Source organism: Babylonia areolata, chromosome 14, assembly GCF_041734735.1.
Source record: "Babylonia areolata isolate BAREFJ2019XMU chromosome 14, ASM4173473v1, whole genome shotgun sequence".
Lineage (NCBI taxonomy): Eukaryota > Metazoa > Mollusca > Gastropoda > Neogastropoda > Buccinidae > Babylonia > Babylonia areolata.
In genome coordinates, this window is record NC_134889.1 from 30,686,604 (window position 1) to 30,696,805 (window position 10,202).

Genomic DNA, 10,202 nt, shown 5'->3' on the forward strand with positions numbered 1-10,202 from the left:
TCTGTCTGTCTGTCTGTCTGTCGGTCTGTCTCGTGCTCTCTCTCTCTCTCTTTCTCTCCTATTTTCTTTTCTTCACTCTCTCTCTCTCTCTCTCTCTCTCTCTCTCTCCATCTCTCTCCCCATATCTCTTTCCCCCTTTTCTCCCTCTCTTTCTCCCCATCCCCGTCTCTCCATTCCCCTCTCTCTTATTCTAATCCTCTCCCCCCCACCCTCTCTCTCTCTCACACTCTTTCTGCTTCCCCCCTCCCCCTCTGTCTGCAATTCTCGTTCTCCCCCCCCACCCCACCTCTCTTCTCTGTCTTCCCCTCTCTCTCCTTCTACTTTCCCTCTATCTCTCACACACTCTTTCTAACCCCCCCCCCCCCCCTCTGTCTCTAATTCTCGTTCTTCCCCGCCGCCCATTCTTCCTCATTCTCCTTCTCTTTCCTTCCCTTCCGCTCTCTCTCTTTCTACCTTCCCCGCCTCTCTCTCTCTCTTTCTACCTCCCCCCCTCTCTCTATCTCTCTCTCTCTCTTTCTACCTCCCCCCTCTCTCTATCTCTCACTCTTTCTGCCTCTTCCTCTCTGTCACATTCTCGTTCTCCCCCACCCTCCATTCCCCCTCATTCTCCTTCTCTCTCTCTCTCCATCTCTCTCTTTCTATCCTCCGCTCTCTCTCTCTTTCTACCTCCCCCCCTCTCTCTATCTCTCACTCTTTCTGCCTCTCCCCCTCTGTCTCACATTCTCGTTCTCCCCCACCTCCATTCCCCCTCATTCTCTCTCTCTCTTCTGCTCTCTCTCTTTCTACCTCCCCCCCCCTCTCTCTCTCTCACTCTTTCTGCCTCCTCCCCGTCTGTCTCACATTCTCGTTCTCCCCCACCCCGCACTCTCCCTCACTCTCCTTCTCTCTCTCTTTCCCTTCCACTCTCTCTCTCTCTTTCTACCTCCCCCCTCTCTCTCTATCTCTCACTCTTTCTGCCTCCCCTCCTTTGTCACACATTCTCGTTCTCCCCCACCCCCACTCTCCCTCACTCTCCTTCTCTCTCTCTCTCTTTCCCTTCCACTCTCTCTCTTTCTACCTCCCCCCCTCTCTCTATCTCTCACTCTTTCTGCCTCTTCCCCTCTGTCTCACATTCTCGTTCTCCCCCACCCCCACTCTCCCTCACTCTCCTTCCCTCTCTCTCTCTCTCTTTCCCTTCCACTCTCTCTCTTTCTACCTCCCCCCCTCTCTCTATCTCTCACTCTTTCTGCCTCCTCACCCTCTGTCTCACATTCTCGTTCTCCCCCACCCCGCACTCTCCCTCTCTCTCTCCTCTCTCTCTCTCTTTCCCCTCCACTCTCTCTCTTTCTACCTCCCACCCTCTCTCTATCTCTCACTCTTTCTGCCTCCTCCCCCTCTGTCTCACATTCTCGTTCTCCCCCACCCTCCATTCCCCCTCATTCTCCTTCTCTCTCTCTCCCCCTCTCTCTCTTTCTATCCCCCCTCTCTCTCTTTCTACCTCCCCACCTCTCTCTATCTCTCACTCTTTCTGCCTCTCCCCCTCTGTCTCACATTTTCGTTCTCCCCCCCCCCCCCTCCATTCCCCCCCCTCTCTCTCTCTCTTCTGCTCTCTCTCTTTCTACCTCCCCCCCCCCCTCTCTCTCTCACTCTTTCTGCCTCTTCCCCTCTGTCACATTCTTGTTGTTCCCCACCCCCCGACTCTCCCCCATTCTCCTTCTCTCTTTCTCTCTCTGTCTCTGTCTCACTCCATTCCCCTCTCTCTCTTTCTACTCCCCACCCCCTCTCTCTCTCACTCTTTCTGCCTCCTCCCCGTCTGTCTCACATTCTCGTTCTCCCCCACCCTCCATTCCCCCTCATTCTCTCTCTCTCTCTCTCTCTCTCTCTTCCCGTCTCTGTCTTTCTACCTCCCCCCTCTCTCTCTCTGTCTCACTCTTTCTGCCTCTCCCCCTCTGTCTCACATTCTCGTTCTCCCCCACCTCCACTCTCCCCCACTCTCTCTCTCTCCTCTCTCCCCCCCCTCCCCTCTCTCTCTATCTCCGTCATTGACTGGCTTGATCATGTGTCTTCCTGTTCCGAAGCCACGTGCAAGCGTGTCTGCCGACGGCAGTCTGCTGATGATGGTACAGCGACGCATATGTCATCCTCCGTTTCCCAAGAGACAAGGCATGCCAGTTTGTAGTCTGAGTAAATACATATACCTTGTTTTGTCTGATGACATGATCATGTTTTCTTCTTTCTTTCTTTAGTTTCTCTCCCCTTTTTTTCGTTTTTTTTTCATTTCTAACTTTCTGTCTCTCTTTCTTTCTTTCTTTCTTTCTTTCTTTCTTATCTTATCTTTTGTTTTCTTTATGTCTGTCTTTTCTTTCTCTCGTTCTATTTTTTCTTTCTTTCCTTCTTTCATTGTTTCTATTTTTTTTCTTCCTTTCTTTCGTTCTAATATTTTTTTCTTCTCTTTCTTTCATCTTTCATTCTTTTTTCCTCTATCTCTCTCTTTCCGTCTTTCTTTCTTTCTTTCTTTTTCTTTCTTTTTTCCTTTCTTTTTCAGTTCATTCCTCTCTTTTCTATCCTTCATTTCTCTCTTTTCTTTCTTTCTTTGTCTATTTTTTTTCTCCCTTTCTTTCTTTTGTTCTACTTTTCTTCCTTTCTTTCCTTTTGTTCTTGTCTTTTCTTTTTTCGATTTTTTTTTATCCCTTTTTCTTATTTTCGTCTTTTCTTCTTCTTTCGCTGTGTGTCTTTTCTTTCTTCCTTTCTTTCCTTCTTCCTTTCTTTCTGTCATTTCTCCATTTCCTTTCTTTATTTTCTTTTCATTTCTTTCTTTCTATTTTCCTTCCATTCTTTCGTTCTTTTTTTCCTTTTCTTTTTTTTTCATCTTTTCTTTTTCTTTCTTTATGTGTCTTTCTTTCTTTCTGTTTCTTTCTGTCATTCTTTTTTTCTCTCTGTCATTATTTCTTTCTTTCATTCTTCTGTCATTCTTTCTTTTCTTTCTTTCTTTCTCTCTGTCATTCTTTCTCTCTTTCTTTCTGTCTTTCTTTCATTTATTTATTTTTCTCTCTCTGTCTTTCTTTTTTTCATTCTTTTCTCTTTTTCTTTCTTTCTTTCTTTTCTTTCTGTCATTCTTTCTTTCTTTTCTTTCTTTCTTTCTTTCCTTTCTCTCTTTCTTTCTTTCTCTCTTCCTTCCTTCCTTCCGGTGTTTCGGGGGGACACATGACGTGACAAACCCATGTAGTGTCAGGGGAGATAACCAATTCAATTATCTGGGGAAATTCAGGGGAACTCAAAACCTGTCTGTCTGTCTGTCTGTCTGTCATATCTCTCTGGTAGACAGACAAACACTCACAAACACACATACACACACAAACGCGCGCGTGAGAGCACACACACACATACACACACACACACGCGCGCGCGCACACACGCACACACACAGACACACACAGACACACACACACACACACACACACGTACGCACACATACACACGCACATGCACGCGCGCGCGTGGACGCACATACAAGCATACAGCACTATCTCTGTGTCTGTCACTCTGTCTCTGTGTCTGTGTGTCTGTCTGTCTGTCTCTTCTCTCCATCCCTCTCATTCTTTCTACGTTCCTTGCGTGCTCTCTCTCTCTCTCTCTCTCTCTCTCTATCTGTGTGTGTGTGTGTGTGTGTGTGTGTGTGTGTGTGTGTGTGTGTGTGTGTGTGTGTCTACTCTCTCTCTCTCTCTCCCTTTCTCTCCGTTTCTCTCTTCATTGTTTATTGCGGTTTTTTGTTGTTGTTGTTTGTTTGTGTGGGTTTTTTTTTGAACCTCTTGGTGAAAGTGAACACGTTTGCGAAAAAAACACACGTTCTGGTGTCCACTGATATGAGTGTCCGTAATCATACTGGTTTGACCTTTTCGTTTTCGCTTCCGTTGAATATAAACAACAACAACAACCACCCCCCACCCCTCCCCTACCCACCCACACACGCAAAAAATAAGCCACTTCAGTCATTAACATACCATGGTGTACAGCAAAGTGTACATCCATGCATTGTGTACAGCAAAGCACTGTCTTGACGAGAACGTGTATGTCTCGTTGTCAGATACACACATCACAAGGACTGTGTCCATCAACGCACTGTCTTGTCTAGTGCATTCCTGTTTCGTGTAAATCAACAACAACAACAACAACAACAAACCCACTGTATTGATTGATTGATTGATACGAATACTTATATAGCGCCTATCCTCGGTCGGAGATCAAGCTCTGAAGCGCTTTACAAACACGGGGTCATTTACTCAACAGGCTGCCCTACCTGGGTAGACTCGACTGACGGCTGCCACTGGGAGCTCATCATTCGATTCCTGTGTCATTCAATCAGATTTCAGGCACGCACACATACACACTCAGACAGACCTGTACCATTTTGCGTGTATGACCGTTTCTGTTCATTTGCTCCGCCATGTAGGCAGCCATACTCCGTTTTCAGGGGTGTGCATGCAAGGTATGTTCTTGTTTCCAGAACCCACCGAACGCTAACATGGATTACATGATCTTAAACGTGCGTATTTGATCCTCTGCCTACGTATACACACGAATGGGGTTCAGGCACTAGCAGGTCTGCACATAATTATGTTGACTTGGGAGATCGGCAAAAGTCTACACCCTTTACCCACCAGGCGCTGTTACCGAGATTCGAACCCGGGACCCTCAGATTGAAAGTCCAACGCTTTAAACACTCGGTTTTTGCGCCCGTCAAATTGTAGCGTCGAAGAATCTCTGGATGTGACTGGCATCCCCTTCCCCACCCCCCACCCCCAACCCCCCACTAGAAAAGCCACCTCTAACAAGTGCACAGAGTAGTCGTCACAAAACACGGAAGAAAAAGAATCGATTGAGCCGAGGACTGGGAAACTATAGAGAATAGTGTACAGGCCATTCTGTCGATGATACTCTGACATTAAACAACTAACAGAAGAGCCATTATAACAAAGAAAGCGGGACAGGGAAGAAAGATGAAAAGGAAAAAAAAAGAAAAAAAGAAGAAAAAAAGGAAAAAAAAAGAAGGTTGCACTGTTTACTTGCGAGGTGATGTAAAAGCACTTTCCTGTTCTAGAATTACGGGCAGTCTCTGGTTCTTTTCAGAGTGAAACAATGTATCTAAAAAAATAAAATAAAAAAAGGAGAAGGAAGCTCTTGCGAGTTTGTTAGTTAATGCTGGAGTGTGAGTCTGCCTGTTGTGTGTCTTGGGTCAGTGACAGGATAAACGACTCTGGTCATTAGTGGACGATTTGTTTTGATGGGTGACCCATGGCAAAGAAATCTGAGAGCACTAAACATGATCGACGGAGAAAAAAAAAAAGGGAGGGGGGGGGGGGGAAGGGATGGAAGAAGAGACTGATGGATGGAAAGAGGGAGGAAGGGAGGGAGGGAGGGAGGGACAAACAGAGAGAGAGAGAGGGGGGGTGGGGTGAGGCGTGAATTGGGGGGAGAGATTGTATTGTGTTGTGTGTGTGTGTGTGTGTGTGTGTGTGTGAGAGAGAGAGAGAGAGAGAGAGAGAGAGAGAGAGAGAGAGAGAGAGAGAGAGAGAGAGAGAGAGAGAGGACACATATACAGAGATGAAATGGGAAGAGATTGTGTGTCTTTTCACTGTTAGCCGCGCGAAATTTGGCCAAACAGAGCAAACCATAGGCCTAGTTTGCATCAGTTTGACATGGTACAGTATATGACACCAAATGTGTGTGTGTGTGTGTGTGTGTGTGTGTGTGTGTGTGTGTGTGTGTGTGTGTGTGTGTGTGTGAGTGAGAGAGAGAGAGAGAGAGAGACAGACAGACAGACAGACAGACAGACAGACAGACAGACAGATATAAACACATATTGCATATAAACATATGAATAAGTATATACATATACATACATATACACGATTACACATTACGATGGCAATGATTACAGTGGAGAGAGTGTTTTGCCCAAGTTAGATCCCCTCTCTCTCTCGGCCAAGATAGTTTTAGGACAGTCGGCGTTGGGATTGTTCCCGAAGGCCACCTAGCCTCCAAAGGCTACAGCACTGAGAGCCAGTGACAATCCTGCCTCCTAGTTTGAGAGTCGTAGTCCTTCGCAAGGGACTAAGCTGTAAATGACTTCCCATTGCAATGGAGAAACTATTGATCATACCGCTCTCACTTTGCTGTTGGCCCAACTGTGAGCTTGTGTCAATCTGTGATATAATCTGAGCGTTGGGTCTGTCAGAGTAAATAATGTATCTGGAAGGAAGCTCCCCCCCCCCCCCCCCCCCCCCCCCCCCCCCCCCCCCCCCCCCCCCCCCCCCCCCCCCCCCCCCCCGCCCCCGCCCCGTGTTAATTAATTCCGGGGTGTGAGGTTGTTGTGTAACTTAGATCAGCGACAGAACAAACCACTCTGAATGAATGAATGAATGAATGAATGAATCTTTATTTTCCAACGGTGAAGATATTAGCACTTTGGCCGACTTACACATCTGCCGTTGTTCTAAGAGACACACAAACATGTACGCATATACATGTAGTTATACTTAATACTTAAAACATGTATAAGGTACGAGTATAACACAGCGTCAAACTGAGAGACATAACATCGCTCACATCTGTACGAAACGGAAGCGAGTAACACACACACGCACACACACACACACACACACACACACAGAGGGAAAAACAGCAACAAAACCCTGGTCATTGGCCGAGGGTCTTTGGACTGATTGTCCATGGCCGGGAAATGAGAGTGCACTGAACATGATTAAAGGAGAAAACGAGGAAGGGTGGACAGAGGGATTAATGGATGGATAGAGAGAGGGGAAAAGAGAGAGAGAGAGAGGGAGTGAAAGAGAGAGAGAGGAGAGAGAGAGGGAGAGATTAAGAGAGAGAAGAGAGGATAGAGAGAGAGGGGGGAGAGAAAGATAGAAAGAGGGAGAGAGATAGAGATAGAGGGCGGGAAAGAGAGAGAGAGGAGAGAGGGAGGGAGAGAGAGGGGGAGGGAAAGAGAGAGAGAGAGAGAGAGAGAGAGAGAGAGAGAGAGAGTGAGAGAGAGAGGGGAGGGTTGTTCCAGGGAGTAGGTCTGTGACCTGCACATAATTATATATTCGTGTGAGTGCTTTTTGGGGGGGAGTGATTATATGACGTTACACCCTGTAAGGGAGTTCTTCTATTTTTTTTCTTCTTCTTTGTAGTTGTGGTTATATTTATATCAAAAGAAAACAAACAAATTGAAAGTCTTCCTCTCGTTGTTTCAAGCGAAGTATGAGCTAGCTAGGCTGTGTTGAGCTCCGGTGTATCAGACAGTGGTGGGGTGACGGATTCGCTGGAAAGAGAGGAGCACATTCTGGAACTCTGCCTTCAGCAAAACCCACAAGCTTAAGATTGTGTGCCGAAAGTTTCTCTAACAATTTCAAGGATGTGATGACCTAGTGGTAACACGTACGCCTTGGAAGCGAGAGAATCTAATCTGAGCGCACAGGTTCGAATCCCGGCACAGTCGTCAGTATTTTCTCCCCCTCCACTCGACCTCGAGTGGTGGTCTGGACGCTCGTCATTCAGATGAGACGGGGTCCCGTGTGCAGCATGCACTTAACGCACGTAAAAGAACCCTCGGCAAGAAAGAGTGCAGAAAAATCCAAATCGATAGGAAAACAAGTAAAAGAGAACAGCAGGAAGGAAAATAATACAAAAAAGGGTGGCGCTCTAATGATAATAATAATGGTACTTATATAGCGCTGAATCTTGTGCATAGACAAATCTAAGCGCTTTCGCACCAGTCATTCTCACGCACGCATAACTCTAAAACTGGAGAAACTAAAGACAAGGAAGAGGCAGGGAAGGGAGGCTATTTTGGGAAGAGGTGGGTTTTAAGGCCAGACTTGAAAGAGCTGAGTGTAACGACGCGCTCTCCCTGGGGACAGCAGCCCGAATTTCACACAGAGAAATCTTTTACATTAGACTGTACATAGAAAGACAGCTGACTTAATCCTGTAGCTTAGAACTGGAGGACTCTCTTTGAGGGTGACTGGCGTCCCTTCCGCCTGCAGAGACCTCGACACTAACAAGTGTACAAGGTGCTCACACAACAGGATCGTCGGAGAAAAAGGAAGGCGTTGATTCGATTGAAGGATGGAGGTAGAGAGAAAGAAAGAAAGAAAGAAAGGGAGAGAAGGGGTAGAGAGAGAGAAAGAGAGAGACAGAATAGGAGAGAAAAAAGAAGATGAGAGAGAAAGAGAGAGAGAAAGAAAGAAAGAGAGTGAGTGAGAGAGAGAGAATAGGAGAAGATAAGAGAGAAAGAGAGAGAGAGAGAAAGAAAGTGAGAGAGAGAGAATAGGAGAGAGAGAGAGAGAGAAGATGAGAGAGAAAGAGAGAGATAAAGAAAGAAAGAGAGTGAGTGAGTGAGAGAGAGAGAGAGAGAGAGAGAGAGAGAGAACAGAGAGAGAAAGACATGGACGCGGACACTGTTTTATTGCCATTGAAAATACTACCCTTTGGCAATGGTGACAATATATGAACAAAAGAATAACGACGGTTTACAGAGAAATTGACACATTGCTAACAGCAAAAAAGAAAATCAACGACAAACAACAACAACAAATCATAAAATGCAACATATTGTTAAGATTAGAAAAGAAAAAAATTGAAAAAAAAGATCGACCATCCAACTTTCTACAAAGCCATTCAGAATTATAAACTGTGGAACTGGCATCAGGGTTACAGTGTTTTTTTTTCGATAGCTATAAGGCTTCCGAAGATAATTTCTTTTCCCAACAATCCCAAGCTAGCGCGATAAATTTCACTGGTGATCTTATTCTTAATTATCATCTTTCAAAAGCGTACTGGTAAGTTTCATGTTCTCTAAGTTTTCTCCGTTGAAAATTAATCATTTCTTTCGAATCTCTTCATAATACTTACACATAGACAGGAGATGATTTCCATCTTCAACTGAAGCACCACACATAAGACAAGGGGACCGTGCGGACGTGTCAGCAGAGAACCATTTTTTGTTAGCATTTAGTCCTAAAGTACTTTATATATATATAAATTATATGATAGTCAGTCGTGTCCGACTATGACCATCAGAACGGCAGAGGAGGCAACTGCTGTCCCGACTATCTGGGCTAGAATTTGATTATAGTGGAGAGTGTCTTGCCCAAGTACATCCCCACTCTCTCGGCCAAGAGGGTTTTAGGACAGTCGGCGTTGGGATGGTTCCCAAAGGCCAACTAGCCCACAAGGCTGCAGCACTAAGAGCCAGTGCAATTTTGCCTCCCAGTTTGAGAGTCATAGTCCTTCACAAAAGACTAAGCTGTAAATGGTTTCCCATTGACTGGAGAAACCATTGATAATACAGCTCTCACTTTGCTGTAGGCCCAAATGTAAACTTATGTCAATCTGTGATATAAGCCGAGTGTTGGGCTTGAAAAAAGTCCTAACGGCAGATTCGAACTCCCCGTGTCGGGTGAGAAGAAACTGTCTTACCCATTACACCATCGGGGCTCCTTTCCTAAAGTACTAAGTCTGAATCAAACCAGGCTTGTTCTGTACCATTATTATTATTATTATTATTATTATTTATTATTTATTATTATTATTTTTTTTATATTATTTTCATCACTACTACCTTTTTTATATCATAATTATTATTTATTTATTTATTTATTTATTTATTTATTTATTTATGTAAGCTTATCTTTTTCTTTTTTTTTTTTTTCTCAAGGCCTGACTAAGCGCGTTGGGTTACGCTGCTGGTCAGGCATCTGCTTGGCAGATGTGGTGTAGCGTATATGGATTTGTCCGAACGCAGTGACGCCTCCTTGAGCTACTGAAAGTGAAACCAAAACTGTACCATTTATTACCTATTACTTTAATGTATTTTTCCGTCTGAAAAAAAAAATTCTTAAAAGAGAGGAACCAATCCTATTTTTCTGACTCTTCAATGTGGGCATGCCAATCTTGTTTGTACGAACTAATTCATCTTTAAATTCTGCGAGAAATATTCGATCATTGCCAACACAGTGACACATCAAGACAATCCCAAAGCCGTGTCTGGTTAAAACATTCTTTACAAAAAGATATATATATATATATATATATATATATATATATATATATATATATATGTGTGTGTGTGTGTGTGTGTGTGTGTGTGTGTGTGTGTAATTATGTGTATGCATGGAGAGAGAGAGAGAGAGAGAGAGAGAGAGAGAGAGAGAGAGAAGATG